At 40.7% G+C, this 15464-nt stretch overlaps 1 long non-coding RNA gene across 1 annotated transcript; it reads left to right on the forward strand.

Annotated features, from left to right (window-relative positions):
• Positions 1-2161: 2161 nt before the first annotated feature.
• On the forward strand, positions 2162-8731 carry LOC128786412 (uncharacterized). Its single transcript, XR_008430279.1, has 3 exons — positions 2162-2732; positions 7735-7823; positions 8643-8731. It is a non-coding gene; the product is annotated as an uncharacterized LOC128786412 (long non-coding RNA).
• The last annotated feature ends 6733 nt before the right edge of the window (positions 8732-15464 follow it).

Below are 15464 nucleotides of genomic sequence, written 5' to 3' on the forward strand. Positions count from 1 at the left end.
ACACTCCACAGATAGCCAGCTAGCTATGAATAAGTAGAGATCTTATTTGCCTAAGAACTCCCCTTCCTAAGTAGCCCCAGTGTCCTGTGGACAGTGGAGTGCAAATTCTGACCCTGCAGTCTCTATTTAGCCCCAGGAACAGGGAGTCCGATGCATCTGCAAGTTTTGAGGTAATCAGAGGCCACAATGCCATGCACAGATATATGAGAGGAGCTGAGATCTGTCACAGTCCATTTGGTTGTCAGCTCTATTCTGATACCTAAAAGAAATATTATCCCTTGCCTTGTAAGAATAAGCTTATTTGCTCAGGATTTGTATTTGAGGCATGACTGTACCGCTGTCTGCCTTAGTTATTCAGCAGGAAATCTGCAGTCTCTCACTGAAATTATAGCAAGTCCCATATTTGCTCTGTATATGTTATGTAAGAGTTACTATTCTGGGCTATGCTAAATTTAAAAGAGAAATCTATCAGGGACTCCCACCAGCAACTTGGGCATTGAAATGTTCAGGAGAATCTCCTTCTTTGATTAGGCAGATTGTGAGCACAAAAGCAGAGTTTGAAGCTTAATTTACATCCCAGTTTGAGTCAAAAGAGAAAATTGTAAAGCCCTAGACAATTTGTCAATGATACTGTAATTTAATTTACCCCCAGAAAAAATTTCAGTCCTGGTGACACACAGCATTTATAAGGGGGCATATCCTGAGGCCCCTAAGCAATAGATTAAATTCCTTTTCTAGACTCGTTAGGGAGGGTCTGATATACAAGTGATACAAACCATGGATGGCCTACACTCAAGGCATGTAGGCTTATTAGAACCTTGTGAAAATAAGCTCTCCTCACTCCTGAATGTCCATGGCTTAGGTGGGGCTCACACACAGACCTTGTACTGCTTTATCTCCTAGAAGTGATTTTTATCTACTTTTAAGTGGTTAAAATGTCAAGTGAATGCCACAGAATATGTGATAGATTGCTTGTGGCTTTCACCCTACCCACATTTTACTAAATAACAACAATAATTGGATAACTTCTTAATTTACCAGTGCTAAGAAAATTAAGGGGGAAAAAAAGAAATAAACACTCAGAGCTACATGTTCAAATGTTTACTGGCACCTAAATGTATGGCATAAACCTGCAGAAACCTAGATGTTTTGATCAATGCTTGTAACATAATGAATATACACTGTCTCTGAAAACTTTTCATTTAATGACATAGGACAGCAGATTGTAAAAAGGCTTGAATAACACTTTTGGGAAAGCTTTAGCAAGAAGGCAGATAAAGTGAGACTCCCCAAAGGATGATGTTGTGACAAACAGGTCAATACCTAAAACCGTGACTGATCCCACTCTGCTCTCTATCCTACTCCAGGCTACCTCATTCAGTTCAAATCCAGCTCCAAAGGCTATTGAAGGCCTCAAAAGTTGCACGATCTTTCTGTCCAGCGTTTCCTGGGGTGCTCTGTGCATGCCAGAGGGGGAAGTCTGTTCCAACCTGGGCTATGTCACTGATGCTCCACCAGCATCAGAGTGACACTCCTGACTGCCACCGGCATTTGAGGAATGATGGAGCTGCTCATCAGGTTATTTCCCCCAAATACTTGCTTCCAATTCAACATTTTACCATTAAACACCTTATCATGGGCCAGGCTAGGTAAAAGAAAGGCCCCTGAGGTTTTTAAATGTCGGTGAAATGCTGAGAGCTGTGTTTTCAGCTCTCATGTACAAGGAGTTGAGTGCAGGCTCCCTGTGAACAGGAATGGTGCGTATTTATCACCGTGTTTTTTCACATGTTCGGCAACTGGTCTGTTGTGGTGTGAGCAGCAGCTCTTTGCTGCTGATGGGTTTCCACCAGGAAGGTGCCTTAGCATATACTGGGAAGGAGATGGGCTCCTTGAGACACCCGAAAATCCCTATCTCCATTCAGCACAGGGAGGCTTCACAGGTGGGCTACTGAAACTGCTGCTTCTCGCTCGCTGTGCAGAGAATCAGGCGGCCCTACAACACTTTGAAACGCTTGTAATTTTCCCCATAACAAGAAGGACAACGGCCTCCTCAGCCGGTACCGCCCCAGGGCCGGCGGTGCCGCCACCGCCCTCAGGGGCCGCAAGATGGCGCCGCGCGCGACTCCCAACATGGCGGGCGCGGGCGGCGGCGGCGGCAGGGTAGGAGCTGTGCGCTGTCTCCGGCACTGCTCGTTTTGCTGAGGGAAAACGCGGGGCCTCGGGTGTCACAGCCCTGCCCTTGGCCTCAAGTGCTACGGAGGACACACACTGCACTTGCTGGGGATGAAGGCTCAACCACCCAAGCACACTCCAAAAGACTACAAGATCCTTGCTTATGGTCAAGTACTAATACTTTACATACGTGCAGCACACATGCATACTTCTTCTTGTCCCCAGATTTTCAGGTTTTAATTTTCCTTTGTTTAAGAAACTAAGTAATTACACAGAGATCTTCAGCAAGTCTTGGGACAAAGCTGGGCATGAGCTGCAGGGCACTGAGCTGCTGGTCCTTCTGAGAATGCTTGTGCTTCAGCTGGGATACTCCAAATAAAAACTGCTCTATGCAGCCAGAGCTTTTCAAGCCAAAACCTTAATGGAGCTGAAAGCCAAACGTGACTGAAACCCCCTGTGTATCAAAAGCAGAGAAATCCCAGCCAGTTCTGGTGTGCTGTCAACATTAACAAGGCTAAGTGGGCTATTACGGCTCCAAAGAATTACCTCTGCTCTTACAGGTGAGAATAATCGTACCACATTTCAATCCAACACCATGCTAAAGAAAAGAAAGCTTAGAGGCAAGTAGTTGTACAGAAAATTCTTACTTTTTATCTTTTGGAAAACTGTGAAGCTGTATGGAAAATTTCAGGCCTGTGGTCCATGAATAGCTGCAAAATGCAGCCACATTAGTGACAAAACACTAAAATATACTCTAAAAATCTCTGCACTTTTAGAACACTTCCCATTGGTGTACCTTGTAATGGGGACCAGTGCTAATGCTGGGATTTTAATTCAGGACTTTTACCTCTCAGCAACTCTGGTTCCTGTGTCACAGTGCTATGATAGAAAATTATTCCCATGGAGCCAATTGCACCTTCAGAAATTTGGAAAAGGTGGGGCTCCCCTTCCTGCTGAAGGGGTGTTCAGCTGTTGAGACAGTATCATACTGTGTCTTCCTCCCAGGACCCTTCTGGGAATTGCATAATCCAGAATCTATGCCAGAAGGAGTGGATTGACTTAGGAGTTCACTCAGTACCCCTGGAAAATCTTCATAAAGTTATATATTCTTCCTGGATGTTCAATCCTCCTGTGAAATCACCCTGCCAGAGCATCCAGAGTGGCTTCTGGGACATCATCAGGGTATAAATGGCCTCCTCATGGCTCTCACAGATCCCTAGAGGACATCAGAGCTTGCAGCAGCTCCACTGTCTGCAGGGTAAACCTGTGAGGAGTCATGGAGGCATTTCTTCCCTCTGCTGTGCCTCCTGCAGATTTTTCCTTGGGAAGGGATGATCTAAGCCCACGTGATTTGGCATTCAATGTTTTTACCCTAACAACAGCTGTAGGGCACTTCCCATGCAGAGGTAAAGAGTTTTGCGTCTCTGCCACTGCTGAGCAGCTGTTAATAGTCTGTACAAAGTATATCTCTGTGCCAAAATTCAGGCTTCTCCTTTAAGTAACTTACAAACTAGCCTTCTGGAAATGCCTTCTGCTTATTTAAGTGCCAGCAGTGCCCTCATCACTGGGGGAGGAGGGGAGAGAGCTGAAATATGAGGTCATGCTCTAGTCATGTGACTGCTGCCGCATCTGTCAACTGTGATACAAATACTAACCATACCCGTGCATTTATGACATTCAAACCTGCTCAGCAAAGTCTCTCCTCCTGTCTGGTGCCTTTGCCCTTTCTCTACCTAGGGGTCATCTTAAAAGTTGCCTAAGCAAACTTGCACCACAAATCACAAAGCATACATTTTGGTGATCCTGTTGTACTGAATATTGCATTGTACCACAAAAATCACATTCTAATTAAATCCTTTCCCTGCAAAAAGCTTCAGGGCAGTCTCTTGGGTGGGACTGTTTGGAGTGGCAAATTTAACCACTGTGTTTCAGAAGAGCTCAGAGCCTGTTAGGCTGAGCAGGAGTGAAAGCAGGCCCCTGCCTGGAGAAAATGGGGTTTGAGACCTTTTTCCAAACTATCTGCAAGATTCTCACCTCAGCTGCAGTGTGGCTGTGGAGGTTATGCAATCACTGGATAAAGTAGTTCAGGATTTAGTTTTGTTTTTTTTTTTTTTTTTTCAGTGACTGTATTATGACTACAGAGATAGCCAGATCCATTGTGGGTTACATCAGGAGGTGCAGCAGCACACCACTGTTTTCTCTCTCTCTCTCTGCAGCCTGCTTTCTGTATTGCAGACTCAGAAGCATTGCCAGCACAGTGTGGACACATTCCCATTGTGTACAAGTTTCCATTTTTATTTGGTGAGCCATGGCAGAGAAGAATGAATACAGATTGTGTACTGGGTAACCCCTGAATTATTAGAACCACAGGATTAAATTTAATTTAATTTAATTTAATGGATTTAATTGCATAGGATCCAGCAACATCCAACAGTATTTGTTGCAAGCAGTAAATTCATCAGAACTGTACAAGGCCTTATAGATTAGCCCCTGTATGAGAGAGATTACTCCCTATATTAGCCAAATGTAGATTTTTTAGGAAAAATATAAGAACATTATGCCAAACCAGAATTCAGCTATTTCAGCAAATTAACATCAACAGAGGCCAAGGTCGATGTTTAGGGAACATTTCTCTCAGAAGAGTGTTTTTTCTCCAAGAACATTGTAGCTCTTTTTGGCAAAGTTGAACAGTTTCCTGAGTCAGAGGTGGCATTTGGATCATCATATTTAATAGCCAAGGGTGGAATCATCCTTCACAAATATTTCCAATCTTTTTAAAGCACGCTTACGCATTTTTGCGGCTACAACTGGTGGTTATGAGTCACAACAGCATTAAGCACCATGTTAAAGCAATTGTTTTCTGATTGTTTAAAACCTGCTCCCTGCTAATTTCCTTACTTTTCAGTTTACATTTATCTCATCTGTTAAGCACCATAAAACCATATTTGATGAGTTATAAGCTGATTCATTATTCTCTCCACACTCAGTAGAGAATCAGAGAGAAAAGTAAGCAAGCTATTGAAGTGGAGGGAAGAAGGACTATGACGCTTGCTGGCAGCACTTGGGCTGTCTCTGGCAGCTAGTGGTGATGTAGGAGAAGAGCTGTACTCTGTAGCTACCCTACAAAACCCATCACATACCCCAGAAGAAATCTGGTAAAGGGGGAAAGCTCTTGTAGCTGTTAGGAAAAGGTGAACGAAGGAAAAAAAAAAGTTCACCAACATTTCCTTTCAAAGCTTTGAGTCCCTTCTGCTGCTGCAGAAAGAAACCAGACACTCAGTTCTATGCTCCTGCCTATATTCCCTCAGTTGAAGAAGACGCTTACCCAGGTGACAGTGAGTATGAGGTTAAGGCAGGCTTAAGGTCACAAGTATATGAACATACTAAGACATCCTGAGGATGTGTTGGCCAATAATGCTTTAAATTGGAAATCGCAATCTCTGGGAAATTTGTGATCCATGAATAATTTTTACAGAGCTTACAAAAATTGGCAGAGGCTAATGCTGGCAATGGAGAAGTTACATGGACCTTGAATGCAATTTGCTAGCAAAATCCTTAGTGACTAACCCAGCTCTGACAAATATCAATAACAGCAAGAGTGAGACCATTGTTTAGACATACCCAAATTTGAATCAGCCTCATCCCATGCTTTAGCATTATAATTAACAGCTGTGCTATGAGTGTGGTGTTTGCAACCAACTAGGGACAAGACTTATATCACACCCCTTGATAGAAAATGGAATTGTATGTCTTTGACATTGTCATATGAGAAAATTCAAGGGAAAAGACCAGTAGAAGATAAGGGCAGGCTTCACATTCACTCCTAGGTATTTAATGAGTTAAGAAGTGCTGTCAGGCCCAGCTTCTCACTTTGGGCTGTTAGGTGCAGTACAAGCAGAAGGCTGCGAGTTCTGACTGAGTCAGTAGCAGTTTGGTGTGCATTCTGTCCTCTGCTTGTCTGCTGGTAGCTTCTGACTCTTGCCTGGCATTCGGCATCACGGCAGGAGTTAGGCTTTTCTCAGACTGAAATCTCCTTGAAGACAGCAATATCTTACTGTAGGCCACAGTATGACAGAGCCTCTAACTGCAGCAGGAGATGTGTTACTATGAATGTCTTTGTTTGTATACGTCATATTTTGCATTTGATAAATAAGCTCTGCAATGGGAGAGATTTCCAGATGCAAAAAATTCTCTTAGAGCTTCTTTAATAGAAAAAGCATTTGATGCTTGAAAGAGCATAGTAACAAGTTGGCACTGCATCTAAGCCTTTTATAACAGTTTAATTCACACCCTCTCTCCAAATGTAAATTAATCCAGATTGGGAAATGTTGAAAATCTGAAGCAATGTATGTAATTTGGTACTAGCAAAAGGGTGGGGAATGAAGAATAAGAGAAAACATCCTGCTCAAATCCTTGTATGAGCATTAAGCCTATTTTTTAAGCTCCCTGGTCTTGAGACTAATAGCACTACTGACTCCAACAATCAGAAACTGAGCATATGGCCCCAAACTTCCCTCGTGGACCTGCTGAAAAATTCTCTATTACTTAAAACTTCACAGTTTAGTTTCCCACCTCTTTTTCAAAATCAGGAGGGCAAAATTTTTAATGACACTGAACTAAGTTTGGAAATTATGACTTCAGAGCACGGATTTTGAGGAATATTTTTATTTTTCAATAAAAAATATAACAGAAAAATATGACTCTTGCAAAAAAAGTGCTTGCTGTGCATGTGTAGGAAAAACACACAGGTACAGACTGAATAATGTTTGGAAATGCTTTTGTTCAGTTGCATGACTATTCTGTAAAATGGCTCCATTTATTTAAACAAAATTTTCCCCTCTAATTATTGATTTTTAAAAAACAGGCCACTTCCCATTAAAATGTTCCTAGGCATACCCTAGCAGAGCAAAGGCTGGCATCCTTCAGTCAGTCAGACAGGTGGCAGGGCACTTGCATAAAAGCTGCCATTAGCATAAGCACTCCTTAGCTGGTTCTGCTTTTAGCACTTGGCCCTTCTCTGTGCTCTTTGGAAAGGATGGGTGTATCAAGTCTCAAACCTGGGAACCCTCTGGGGGGTGACTCTGTGTTTGTGGAGCTGATGCAAAGGAGGTGGAAGGTGTTTTGGTTACTGCAGATTACCGTGTGAGAAAGGCATGACCCAGTGAACAGGACTCATTCGCTGCAAGAGAAGTAAATTCATGGAGATAGCAGTCTTTGCATAATTAATGGAGATAGCAGCGTCTTTGCATGCAAACACACAGAGCTGACTTCCACATAACTATGCTACATCCAGCTCTGCTGCCAGGAAGGGACCTGAGGTTTGATGTTATCTCTGATTTCAGGGTACAGGTTGTTCAAAATTAAGGGTGTTCATAAACACAGCAATGTTACTATCTTAGGGGGAAGGTGGCCTGTATTACTTTCCTCTGATGACTTTATAATGTGCAGTTATTTCTGTAAATGCTTATGTCCCTATGTCTGTCTCTTTGGATTTCTTGTGGTCAGTCAGACAGATTCTAGAGACCCACACACAGGAAGTCGCAGCATCTTTGTCTTTTCCAGAGAGAGGATAACTCAAAGAGTGCAGATCCATGTCTGAAAACATGAAGGAGAATTTTCTACTGGCTTTTAGGATAACATGAAGCTGGATGGTGAGTAAGGGAACTGGGATTTGTCTGATGCCAACAGAAAATTCTAGAACAACTCAACCAGCTTGAAATTAAAAATATTTACAACCATTACTCCCAGTATTTTGGCAGTCATTCTAGTGAACAGATGATCACATTGCTTATGTCTGGGAAAGGAAGGGGGCACACGTAACATGTGAGGAGGTGGCCAGTTTCCTTTAGGAATTTGTGAATTCAAAAGCAAGCCTGTTTTGACCTGGGAAGAAACAGCTCTCTGAAAATATTTTGCATGGCTTCAATGACACTTAATCTCTGATTGCCACAGAAATCTTCCTCAGGGAGAGTGCTGGAGTTGTCTGTGCTTGGAGTTGTCTTGCTTTTTTTTCCTCTCCTGCACTGCTCAACTGCACAAAGGCTATATAAAATTTATTTCTAAAGCAAGATTTGCTTTGTTTGGATTCGTCCAGTGACCAAATTCAGATATCACAGGAGCTGATGCAACTGGGCTGACTCATGCCACTGCTGAATTCTTTTCAAAATCTATTACTATAAGCTGAAGTGTACATCAGCTTTTATCTCCTTGAGCTCTTGATATTGCCCAGCATTAACCATCACTTTTTGATGATGGCTTCATGCATGGAAGGAGCAGTGAGTTTGGTGGCAGGTGTGCTCCTGCATATTCCTGAATATTCATTAACATCTCCTGAAATATTTCACCATTCTTAAGTGGGCACGATAATGCCAGTTTTCCCATGGAAAATATATCTTCACGTTATTCTTTGAAAATTTCAAATGCTTGAATTGACTTTAAAAGATTTTTTTTTTTTGCCCTTTCCACCACAGTGTTTTCCAAGCCATCCTGGAAGAAGAGTTTTCAAGTTGTGGAAATGAAAGGTCAAGAAGGTGTCAGTTACCCTTCAGAGACAGCTGTGGTATACAATTTTACATCAGAGGACAGAAGGGGTCAGAGGTGTGCATCCCCTGTTTCCACTGACACCACTGGTCCTTCCTCTCTGGTCTTCTGCCAGCATGACTCCTTTGCCACAGCATTTCCATCCTTTCACAGAGCTCTAGGATTGAAAATTCAGTAATGAGTTTGTGGCTGAGTTTTGACAGAACTTGAACTAAGGATTACATTATGTGGAGTCCTAGCCAAGACTTAAGCTTCACTCCATCTATAGACAGCTTGGATCTGTTTTAAAGGGTGTTCATGTACCTCACAAAGAGCTCACTCATATACTTCTCAAAACTCAGCTGTAAAATGTGCCAGAGAGATCCACCAAGTATTTTGTGATAACTATCCTTTTTCTTTTTTTTTTTCCTGAAGAGATAGAAGCTGAGCTCAGTTGAAAACTGGTGCAGTGTTTTAGGCTTCAGTTATACATGCATCTGTAAAAGTTGGTTTCTCTGTATATACCTGCAAAAGAAGAGAGCTCATCCTTAGCTCAGTGCTTCTGACTCATTAAAAACAGATCCCATGAGAGCAGTAAATAAAGTAGCAAAATGGTGATGAACACCATTCACCTGGTATAAAAGAGTCAGTCAGCAGAAAAGCGTTCAAACCAAACTACCACCCCCCACACAGAAAAAAACCCAACCCAGTCTACCAATGCATCTAGTCCGTACTAGAAACTTTAGGACTCTTCAGAATTGTTTTCTCATCGTGAATCACAGACTGACACATTGCAAAGATGCTCTTTAAATATATTTTAAGACTCAAGGAAATAGTGAATATCAGATCTTTAAAGCATCTTTCCTTTTTACTGACTGACAAAATCCCTTAATTAATACCAAGTTAGGATTTCCTGGCAGTAGTTGCAGCTCTTATAAAATATCAGCTTCAGCAAAATTCAGACTTCTTGAAGCCAGGAAATACAGAGTTTAGCTCAACATTCAAGCAACCTTTATTTTTCCCTCCTGGGAGCTGGCAATGGGAACAGGGAACTGGCAGTATTTGCTGAGCTGATTAATGCTGTGTGAAATGGTAGAAAGCTTAGTAAACTATGATAGTAGGGAAAATGGGAGTCCATACCTTCAGATGGGGCCTCAGCCCCACAGTGCTCATCACTTCTACGGGTGGGATCAAAAGTGCAAAGTAAAGTAGGAAAAATGTTCTGTGGGCTTAATAATACGTGTGTGACTAAATGGTGAGTCGGGGAAAAGATAAAATTTAATTGTCATGGAATTTTTGTCTAGGAAATTGGGTCAGAGCATGTGTGTAAAAGAAGTGTCACTTTGAATACAGTCCACTTTTCCAAAGACAAGAGGTGCCTGAGCTATAGTAGTTATATGTTATGTTCTCTGAAAATCATTCACTGCAAAGGTGAATTATTTCCATTACAGGTATATAGAGCTTGAATTGAATATTGCTTTATTATCCTCTGTATTTTCTGGTTTCTCAGAAGTTCAAATTATGCTTGTATCGACTTCATGGAAGCAGCTGAGCAGCTTTAACCATATGTCAGCAAAGTTTTCCAGGAAAGTAATGTTTTTAATAAGGACTGGGTTTTTTTAGATCTTGGAAGTTCTTTAGGTGCTTGTAGTTAATATTGCAGCAACAGCACTAATGAAATTAAAAAAACATGTGACTCTGAAACCCTGTTCTCTCTATCGTTATATGGAAGGAGGTTGTCACTACTCACTGAAATCTTTGGCATGTGAAGTTATCAATACCATATGAGAGAATCCTCAGAAATTATGGTTCCTCTTTTATTCCAATACATACCTAAGAAAAAAATTATGGGTCTCTTCTCCTGCCCCTCCATTTCCCATCAGGATACATAAAACTCTGCCTGAGAAAATTTCCAGCATGTTCTTTTCTTCCAGCCCTATTAAACCATTAACTTTCTAGAAGCTGTTAGCACCTAAGGTGTTTCTAATGCTTCAGAGTGAGCTGTTTACAGCCCGTGTTCCCCTGCATATGCTAGATTCCCCAAGCCTGGATTTCTGTTCTCAGGTCTGTTTTTAATGCCTTCCAGCTTTCTCCACATGCCAGATTACATGAGAAGTTGTTGAAGAGGACAGCCAAATAAAGACCTATCTTTCCCTACCAGTGCAAGGTGCATTTGCGTCCTAAAGCAGGAGTAGGGGTACTGTGGGGTTGCCTGCCTTTCCACTTGCTTCTCTTGTTCTCCACCCCCATTTCCCAGTATCCCATCTACTACTATACCAAAGATGTTTATACCCCCATTTGGCTTTACAATTGAATCTTACTGGTGTACAGAAGATTAACTCATTTAGGGACTTACTTCTGTCTGTCAAGGAGTTCTAGAATCAAATTCAGAGAACCGGTTGAAAGAATTCCAAACTTCATGAAAATTCAAACTTGAATCCAGATTTCATCAAAGGTTGGGGAAAATCCAGATGTCAGTTTTAGGGTCAGATTCATTTATAACAAGTGGAATTTAAAAGGTTTTTTTTTTTTTTTTCATGCATATATATCTAGAGCTGGAAGAATTGTTGATTGGTTAGTTGTTTTTTGCACAAAGGGGAATATTACCAGATTTACCAGAATTAAAAAATAATAATTACTGGTAAGAATCAAGGGAAATAATTTGCTTTGGATAAGTGCCGCTCAATAAAAATGCAATTTGGAACACATAGGCCTTGCAATGCCTTGCAATGATGACATTTATCCTAGTAAATTACACAAAGTCAGAGTATATTATCAAATGCTAAGACTCAGTTGCCAGCACTGTGACATCCCTAGAACATTCTTTGGGGTAGTTTTGAATGGAGCAACCCCATGATTCTCCCAGGGAACTCACCAATGCCATGTAGGAATCAATTTTAGCTTTCCAGAACCAGATATTTTGGGGATTAGTTTTGTTTCAAAATACAGGAAGGAGTCAGTATTCCTTTCTCAAATCCCATCCCATTCATGTAACAATACCTCTTCTGGTCTCTGGCAGTGAACCAAGGTTTATTTCATTCTCCTTTTGGTACACCATGGTACATAACAGCCATGCCAGACTATACAGTCTTGAATGCTGCCATGAGTCAGGGATGAATCAGAGGTGGGTATTTAGTAGCACCCATGAAAGGGATGCTCTGATGCTGTGGGGATGTATGGAGCCATAGAGGTGGCATCAACTGAGGAGGTTAAGTGCTTAATCCTCTCTTCCATGCCCAGGAATGGTGGTGATTTGAGCTGTACAAAAAGCCCCATCATGATGCAGATTTTATTTCCAACAAAATGTCTGGTGAACTGCAAGGCATTGTTATCAGGTTGGCCTGAGGAAAAGAAGTGCTGCTTCTTGACACTTAGCCCAGTGCTAAGTAGCTGAGTAGAAATTTAATTCTGCTCAGGTTCCTTCACTGAATATGAAATAGCACCGAGAGAACTCTGGCATAATTTATTTTTTATTTTAATACTCTATCTTGAAATGCAAGATTTGTCAAGAAACCTGTGGGAGACAGGTGCCCTAATCTCACCAAGTTTCCAACAGATTTATTTTCTCTGATGCTTTAAATCCTCGTGTAGAAAACTGAATTTTATATTAGCCTGAATAAAACACAAGATTAACTTTAGGCATGGGCTTGGATCGGTGGACCTCTCATATTTGAAATTTAGTACCCTTTCAGAAGTTATCTGAACCAGACACTTTTGTTTCTTTTTTTGGTTGCTGTTTATTTTTCCTTTTTCTTAATATCTCTTTTAGCCCTGCCAGGAGTATGACAAGGACATAAGCTGTTCAGAGGATAAAAGTTCACTTTAATGAATATTTTTGAGATTTGTCTTTGTTCTAATTAGCAATACAATCTGAAAATTTTGCTGTCCTTAAAGAAACCCCAAAACTTCTGCAAGCAAAATGAAGCTGGTGGAAATGCTTAATGATGACACCTTTTCATTTATGTTGCACCATATGCTAACACTATGCTAACTTAAATTGAAACTGTAGTGATTTAGAAATTAAAATGTTTTACTCTGCAAAAATAAAAATTGAATGTGTTGAAACTGTCAGAACATTTGTATGGCTTTCTTAAAAGATTTTCATGGAATTGACATGATTTCAAAAGGTATTCTTCTCAAAGGATCTGATTTTTCCGAGAAAATATTTCCACTGATGTATTTTCTTTGACCACTTTTAAAGCTCCTGAACTAGAGGTATTAAGAACAAGCACAGAGTGGTGATTGTGACACTTTGCAGTGGGTAGTACAAATTTATTTTTGAAATATTGTATCTCATTCTCAGCAATGCATTCTAGTTTTGATCCTGGTGCTATTATTTCACATTTCCTATTTTGCTACTATATTGCTTTTGTGAGAACTCCCATCTCAGTTGCATCCATGCAAAAAACGAAAGGAAATTTTGATAAAGAATCACAAGCTGCAACAGCATAACAGAATGAGACCAGACCTGTGCAGGAGCTTTCCAGGTAGGGCAGCACACTAGGCTGCTCCCTGAAGAAAACCAGTGATGCTTCCCCTGTTTGCAAAATTCATCCCCATTTGGAGATGGGGTCCACTACAGGTACACTAAAGAGCCAGTGTGCTTTAGCAGATGACCACTGCAGATGTCCTAAAATGTGTCATCCTGTCATTCTGATTTCATATAGTTCATCATCTCCCTTGCTTGGAGATATCACCATGTTCTTGAAAAACATGAGGAAGGCAAACTCGCAGCTGTGACCTTTTAGACTTGAGAGAAAATTAGAGTGGAAACTGACATTCAGAAGGAATTAGATCTGCAACTATCAAATTGTCTATCCTTTTTTGGCACATTAGAAATATGTGATTTCTTTCCTCTGTATTATCTGAAATACAGTCACATTCTCAGCTTTACCTAATCTTGGGCAGAAAAACAAAGCTGTAATGATTCATAAACTGTAGAAGTTGTGTTCTCACCACTTATGAAAACAGTAAATTATTCTGACTAAAAACTGGGTTTGTGTTATGTTCACTTAGGTGTAACCTTCTGCTGAGGCACATCTCTACTTGAGGATGAGAGATTGATTGGTCTGAAAGACAATATGGTGCAAACAGGGAGTTCAGATGGCATTGCCCTTTTCACTGACTTTCCTAAAGACTTAACGTTCCTTGTAAGTCTAGAAGTTTTTTTAGAGAACTAGAGAACCAGGGCTCCAATTTTCCATAGGCAGGGATGCCTAAAAAGAAATTAATCCTCTGATGGGTTTTGTGGGAGTAATTCAGGGTTTTTTTCATACATTGCTTTGAGCTTCAGTTGAGACTTGGCATTTTTAGGGGTGTTTCCTCAAATATTGGCTGTTTCCATGAAGTCATTTCACCCAGCATGAAAGATGTCCACCTCTGTGAGATGCATGGCCACATGCTAGTGATGCACAACACCTCAGTGACAAAGCGAGGCATTGCAGTTTATCTGGCAGCTGAACAGGAGAATTGGGAAGAGACTTGCTGAAGTGTACTCACAACACAGAGTGGCAGCACAGTTGATAAAGTAACAAATTTGCGTAAATTTCTAGGTTAAATTAATAGACATGTTAATAATGGACATGGACAGATCTGTAATTTCAAAATGTGCTGATTACATTATTAATACCACTTATCCCCTGGTTCCATAGACCAAACAGGTCTGCTGCTTGTACTGAGGCCTGGCTCCATTCCTCTCTCTTCTAGCTGCTGCTGGTAATGCAGGTGAAGGGTTTTTTTGATCCTACTTCATTGTCCTGTGCCATGTTCCCAGTTGAAAAGTCTGGATACCCCTGAAATTTCTTCCAAGAAATGTTTAGCTGCACAACCATTATGGAGTTTCACTAGGCTTGTGTCCTCCTAAGACTCCCATCATTTATTAGACCTTCTCCTCTACACACTTTCCTCCATTACTGACCTGAATTATTTGGAACAGGACTTCTTGCTAAGGGTAATCTAGTTACATTTCTTCCTCCCAATGAGTGTTCAGCCTCATATGCATATAGAACTCTTACAAAAATCCTACAAAGCAAAATTTTAATTCCTTAAATGAAAAAAATGGACTGTCTAGTACTCATATATGATACTAAAGTAAGCATTCAGCACATAGCCTAGAACTAGTCAGAAAGTGTCCCTTTTGTGAAAAATTAGATGGAACTGTTTTCTCATTTCCTGTAACTTTATAGCAAACAATGAGGAATAAAAATACATTTTAAATATCACTAAGATTGTAAGAGTTTCTTTTTAACATTTCATACTGGTTTATTTTACAACCTTATGAAAGAAGTTAGGGGAAAATGGCTAGACTGAGTGTCTTTAATAAAGATATTGAAAATAGTATTTGTTATAGGCAATTATTTAATACTGTATTTGTACTGCTGAAAAATGGAAGTATATTACACAGAACAGATTGTTAATTTATGTGAAAGAAGGATGTGATAAGGTATCCATTGTGCCGATACAGCTGAATTGAAAACCTCCACTGAGCAGATTCTAACACATTCTTGAGGAGCTACTGAAAGCTAGAGAAGTTTAAGACAATAAACAAATACCCAGGAACTTTCAAAATGTGTATTCTCCTTAGAGCTGCACCCTCCTTATCCCACTGCTGTGGCTGCTGGCTGGAAAATGACATCTGCAAAGGGTGAAAAACAAACCAGTTATGCTGTGGATGAAACCAACAGTCCTACACCCCTATGGGTGATTCCATAGAGCCATATCACTCTTGTTAGGACACTTGTTAGATTTTATGAGGTCCCAGTCCTTCAGCTATG

The sequence above is a fragment of the Vidua chalybeata genome, chromosome 3 (genome assembly GCF_026979565.1).
Source record: "Vidua chalybeata isolate OUT-0048 chromosome 3, bVidCha1 merged haplotype, whole genome shotgun sequence".
NCBI lineage: Eukaryota > Metazoa > Chordata > Aves > Passeriformes > Viduidae > Vidua > Vidua chalybeata.